Below are 6,947 nucleotides of genomic sequence, written 5' to 3' on the forward strand. Positions count from 1 at the left end.
ATTCGTGGAGAGATAATGTGTGAATTTGGTTTTGTCGTGGAATACTTTGGTTTCTCCATCTATGTTAATTGAGAGTTTGGCTGGGTATAGTAGCCTGTCTGTCTAATATATATATTCTTATTGCCTGAAAAAGTCAGAAAAGTGTGTCAGATCCTCTGGGACTAGGCTTACAGGTGGTTGTTAGCTACTATATGGATGAAGGAAATAAAAATCTTGGGCCTGTGAGAGATAAGTCAATCCTTTTAATTGCTGAGTCTTTTCTGTCCTTTACATTTATTTTATAATTTTTGCAGTTGACATTCAAAAGTGGCAGAATTTTATTGGATATGATGTGAAATTTTCATAATATCTTTATCAAAGAAAGTATATTAAATTTCTCAAATATTTACCATGTCTTAGTATGAAATTATTCTAGCCTTTGGAATACTATATAGTGTTTCAAATCACCGCGCCATGAAAGCTATGAGAACATTTAATTTTCTATTCATAATTTGGTACCTATTGAGCAACCTATGCCCATGTTTATTTCTTATTTTATCTGTAATCTTATCCATTTTTGTAAATAATTGTTTTACAATTTGTATGTGTGATAGTACTCAATTTGTTTTTGATAAGTGTTTGATCTAGCCCACTAACTAAAGTAAAAATACACTGTACTCTGTAACAATATACACAAAGACAAGGACAAGCCCTGTGTGGAGCATGAATGTCCTGGTAAGTTGGAGTGAACTGAAGCCTCACACATAGTTTTGAGAGTTTGACATGAGCCTCTGGGGAGGTGGTGCTGTGGTTATATGCAGAGTCTAAGGAGACTCTTCTGAATGGGTGATGAAGAATGGTTAGATGGACACGAGAAAATACTAAACTCTTCAATCAAGTTCAAGAAGGTTTGAAGAGCAGTTTAATCCAAATATATTTTATTATGAAAAGAAGAAAGACAGCTCCTTGCTCAACTACAAAAAATGTCACATACCTTGAAGTAATTTCACCTTTGGTCCATGAGAATCACTCTCTGTGGAAGCACAGAGATTTAATTCAATTGATAGTAGTTGATGGTACTACAGATATGTAGACAAAGTAGCAGAGGAGAGTTTAATGACTAAATGCTGCTCAGCTAGCATTTAGAAGAACTTCAGCTAATATGAATGTGTGCATCTCTGCAACTGTATTAAATTTCTGCTACTTATTATTTTTAAAACAAGCAATATTTTATACAGTTGTTGGACATTTTATTTAGAACATTAGAAATAGCATTTCACATTTCTTGTTTTTTCACATTTCTATATATGTGTTAGATATGTGTGCTGTATTATACATTCATATGTGTCAGACCAACTATGGACCTATATTCAAATATATAAGCCTATAAGATATATGTCATATACCTAGAACATTTTAATAATAAGATTAAACAAAATACTCATTAATTTCTAGACTTAAATAGTAGAAAACTGTCAGTGTTTTTGATGTTCCATTGGTCTCTTCTCAGTGATACCATATTATCTTTTGAAGTTAACGAGTGTGTTGACTATTTTCAATATTTTCCTTAGCATTGTAACAGTTCTGTATGGATTGTAGATTATTCAAATGTACCTGGTCTACTGTTTTCTTTTATTTTATGAGAGAAATGACTATATTTATTTTTCTTACACTTTGCTTCTTTGTGTACCATTGTCTCTGAAAGAAAATCTCTATATACTCATACACCACTGTAAGACAAAAATACTATTTTTTCTTTCAGTGTATGGTGGGTTGAATGACCATGGCTCTTATAGGACCATACATTTAAATATTGGTCCATAGTTGCTGTAACTGTTGAGGAAGCATTAGGAGGTACGGCCATGTTCCAGGAGGTCAGTCACTTTGGGTGGGCTTTGAATTTTCAAAAACCTACACTTTTCTAGTATTGCTCTGTCTCTTGCTTGTAACTCAGGTATATAAGCTCTCAGCTGCTGCTTCATTGCTGTGCCTATACCTTCATACTCTCCACAATGATGGTCATGGAGTTTAAATGTCTGAAAGTGTAAACCCCAAATAAACTTTCTTTCACAAGTAGATTTGGTCACAGTGTTTTTTATCATAGCAATAGAAATGTAATTAAGACATAGTGGCTGAATTTTTTTTAAACAATGATACTACAAGCATTTCTCTACATGTATTTAGAGGTTAAATCCCGGAGATCCTGTAAATTGTACAGTCAAAGAGTTATAGATTACAGATAATATGTATGATCAGTTTAACCAGCATCTGCTAAGTTTGTCTGCAAGATAGTTTAATAGAAGCCAGTTAAAAAGTTGTAGGTTTAGCTATATGGTGTCCAAAAACTACAAAATAATAAAGCTAATAAAAATGGGTAGTGGTCTCTAGTACCTTAGAGTAGAGAGAAAGAGGCATGAATAATGAACTTTAGGGAAGAAAATGCATTATATGTGATGATGTAATTGTGGATAAATATTACTATAACAGACAAACCAAAACAGACAGAATGGTAAACAAACAAACAAACAAACAAACAAAAACATCAATGCAAACAACTCTGTAGAATGTAAGATTGAACACAAAGCAATTTTTAGTAAATGATTATTAACAAATATTAGTTCAAATGGAACAAATGTAGTAAACCACTACAAGCAATCAATAGTGATGTTTTAGTGGTGTTCTATTGTTGTGAAGAGAGACCATGACCCAAACAAATCTTATAAAAGAAAGTATCTAACTAGGGGCTTATTTACAGTTTTAGAGAGTTACTCCATGGTTATAATGGCATGTACCAGAGAGGCATGGTATTGGGACAGTAGCAGACTGATTTCCATCCTTCAGAAAGACAGACATGTGACCCAGAAATGGCTTTTGTAATTTCAGAGCCCACTCCCAGTGACACTGTAAGCCTCCATCACAGTTATAACTCCTCAAATATACAAGCATCTGGGGACTATTTTCATCAAACTGTTACAAGGAGGAAATGGCATATGGGTCAAAAGATTATGAGAACAATATGTAAATTTTTAGAAATCTGAAATGTCTCTAAATAATTATAATATTTGAAAGCTGTGCTAATTGAAAACTTGTCAGTGTATGGGAATTATTCTTATGTCATCTCTTGGGTGATACTTGGTAAATGCTTTTTTTTTTTACATGAATAGCAAATCATGAATGCTCACCTCTCTTTACTATAATTTGGTTCTTTAATAAGATAAGGCACCTATTGACTATTTGTGATATAGGTGGCTAACTTGCTCTCATCCATTTTTCTTATACTACTGTACAGATGTGGGCAAGGGTGTATTGGTAGAAGTAAGAAGAAACTCGTTTCCTGGAGTGTTTATAGAGAAGCATATGCATCACTTACTGCTTTAGGAGATAATTAAGTCTGTTTCCTATATTACTTTTCAGAAAAAAAATCTATACTCTCACAAGGATATTGTGAACCATTGGAGCAACCTTAATGTGTATTATTATTTTACAGTTTGTGTGTATTTGAAATTCATGCTCATATTTTTCCATGTTTTCCCATTTGATGTTTGTCTGTTACATAATATATTGGTAGACTTTATCAGGCACTTCATGTAGTGTGATAATCGATTTTTCCTTTTTTATTTTTATATTTCAAGTGTCTCCCATTATTGAAAAAAATGTAAGGACCACAGTTTCAGGAGGAGTGTAGTGGAATCCTGACTTCTGTACATGACAGAGTTGATATAGTCACAAATACACAGAAGCTATGGTTACTGAGTAAGACCTGCAAAAAATCAAAATGCTTGCACTGAGGTAGGGAGGGGCTACCAAGGCCATACCTGAGATGAGGAGTTAATGGAAGCTGATGGCTGTGGGGAATTGAGAATCCTTCTTTGGGATACTGACCAGTGATAAATTGTCTAAGATCCATTGAATGTCCCTATATCCATGAACATACAAACATCACTAATCAGATTTGTCAGGTTATTAAAATATAATATAACAAAAATCTGGGAGGCATTTTGGGGGAGGATGGGAAGAGTTAGAGAGGAAAAAAATGTATGTGAATGATCTTATTTTGCTGAATTTTCATGTATGAAATCCTCAACTAACACATTTAAAAAGAAAAATGAAAAACCATTTATCAATATCTTTAAAATATATTCATTTTTTATTTTATGTGTATCAATATATGTGTACTACATGAATACAGTGTTTAAGGAGGCCAGAAGTGGGCATCAGATATCCTAGAACTGAAGTTTTAAGTGGTTGTGAGCCACTATGTGAGTTCTGAGCCCTGAACCCAGGTCATATCCCAGTGAATCAAGTGTTCTTAATACTAGAGCCATCTCTCCAGTTGCCTGGTATATTATTGCATCCATATAAGATTTGTGTTCTTTAGTTTATTGAAGAAATCACCTCACAAATACCAAATATTCTGACTTATTTAGAGTAACTAAGGAATGTGGTACTAGGAAAAGGGCAGAGTTATAGATAGGTAGACTTCTCCTTTTTTTCAGAGACTCTACTTGTAAAAGCAAAAGGAATACTCTAATGTACTCGTTCCTACATATTTTGAAATTAATTCCAGCTCAACATTCATGTGCCATGAGGATATCCACTTTCTTTTTGTGGTTTCTTCTTGGGCATGACTACTTAACAAACCATGACCAAAAAACAACCAGAAATTCCACAACAGCCCACAAGGATAACCAACAACAACCAACCCCACCTCTCAGGTCCTAGCATTTTTATACCATCTGAGCTGTCCCCAGAATGCAAAACATCACCCAATCACAGAAACTATCATGTCTTTACTAGAACATGAGGCTAATCATAGTCAGCTACTGTAGACAATCTGAAACGGCCTTATATCCCACACCTGGAATTAAAACAGAACATATTTTTATGTGGAGGTAGGGGAAACTGGGGATGCGATGTAATGCATTTACAAGCATGAAAATTAGATCTTGGGTGCGAACTCGGTGGAGGGTCCCAATGTCCCCAGAGGACTCTCCACACTGCAGGCACTCTAGCACACCCAGGATATTGGGTTCACTGGTAAGTGGAACGCAACATCTGTTCCAAAAAAAATCCAGGAGGGTCTTGTGCCAGCAGGAACAGGGACAAAGGAAACCCGCTGACCAGTGGCTGGGGTTCATTCCCATCAGCACCATCCTTGCACCATCTTGGGATCGAACTTGGCAGAGGGTCCCAAGGTCCCCAGAGGATGCTCCAGGCTGCAGGCACCCTAGCACACCCAGGATCTTAAGACCACCGGTGAGCGGAACACAACATCTGTTCCAAAAAAAAACCCAAAACAAACAAACAAACAAAAAAACCCAAAAAAACACAAAAAACCCCACAAAACAACAACAACAACAACAACAACAACCCAGAGAGTCTTGTGGTAGCAGGAACGGGGACAAAGGAAACCTGCCCTACCAGTGGCTGGGGTTCTTTCTGGTCAGTGCCACCTTCACACCATTTTGGGTGAGAACTCAGTGGAACATAGCACACCCAGGATCTTGGGATCACTGGTGAGTGGAACACAACATCTGTTCCAAAAAATACCGGAGAGTCTTGTGTCAGCAGGAACAGGGACAAAGGAAACCTGCCGACTAGTGGCTGGGGTTCGCTCTGGTCAGTGCCAGTCCCACGCCCTTATGGGCCCAAGCTCGGCAGGCACCAGCACATCCAGGATCTTGGGATCACTGAGACCAGTCTATGCAGGAGAGCACGTGTGCTGCAGAAGCAACAGAACTTCTTAGACAGGGCCCCTTCTGGCCTTCATCCTTAGCCAGGAGACAGAGCTGAGACCCAGAACCCTGGGTACCTTCCCTGCCAGAGGAGAGTCAGCCTCCAGGGAGGGCTCTTGCTGCAGACCCTCTGGGTCACTTGTCTGCATGGAACGAGACTCTGGGGTAGGTGGGCAAGGTGTTGGCGGGTGACAGACAGACCAACACGCGAGATTGTGTAGAATCTGAATGTATTGTCACAAAGTGAACACCAGTCTTATATAGTACAGAAAATACACAGGGTCGGGAGTCACAGCAGGCAAAGTACATTGAAGTTGCCTGACACAAAACAAAGGAATGACTTCAAAATGATTTACAGGAACCAGGTAAATGTTTAAAGTAAAGATAAAGCAGTCCTATGTAGGGTCAACTTAATGACAGGTAAGGATTTCACACTCTAGTGCTATACCTTTGAACCTTATGAAGGCTAGCATCAGGGGGTTCTGCTCTTAGCAGACCTCATTAATAATGCAATATCTCAACCCCTCTACTTCCTAGGCCTTGCTAAATTCTTATATGAGTGTAACTTTTAAGTATCTGGAGAATCTCCATTTGTTAGAAGAATTCACCAACTTGCTTCTAATATACAATGTAGCCTGTACTGAAGATTTCTATCTCAGTGGGAGTTCCTGGCTCTATTATGGTATTCCCTAGTTTGGGTGAGATTTGCTACTGTCCTTAGTAAATATTTTGCAGACNAGCTCTGAGCTACTGGCTCTGTCTTTTGTAATGCTTAATTAGTTACTGAATAGGTAACTTCCTTACTGCATTCCTGCCTGATTCCAAGCTCATCTGCTTCTGGGACCTTGGAACACTGGGGAGACTTAACTATATCAGAATTTAATCTTAAAAGTCACTTATAATAAAATACTAAAAGAGAGCACGTGGTTCCATAGACCAGACTAACGCGGGAATGGGGAATGACTGTATGGGTAAATGAGAATGCTAAAGCTCCAGGAGGTGAGTTTCAGTGAAACTCTTTGCCTCATGAGTGGCTTCTAGGCTTTTCAGCCTGTCAAGCAGACTTCACTGGAGGGTGTGGCAGACTCTGACCCCAGGACTCAGGAGGTGGATCTGAGCTCCAGACTTCTGTGCACCTTCCCTGCAAGAGGAGAGCTTGCCTGCAGAGAGTGCTCTGACAACTGGAACTCAGGAGAGAGTTGGACTCCAAGGAGTGCTGACAAAGGCTAAAGA

The sequence above is a fragment of the Mus caroli genome, chromosome 2 (assembly GCF_900094665.2).
Source record: "Mus caroli chromosome 2, CAROLI_EIJ_v1.1, whole genome shotgun sequence".
In the NCBI taxonomy this organism is placed as follows: domain Eukaryota; kingdom Metazoa; phylum Chordata; class Mammalia; order Rodentia; family Muridae; genus Mus; species Mus caroli.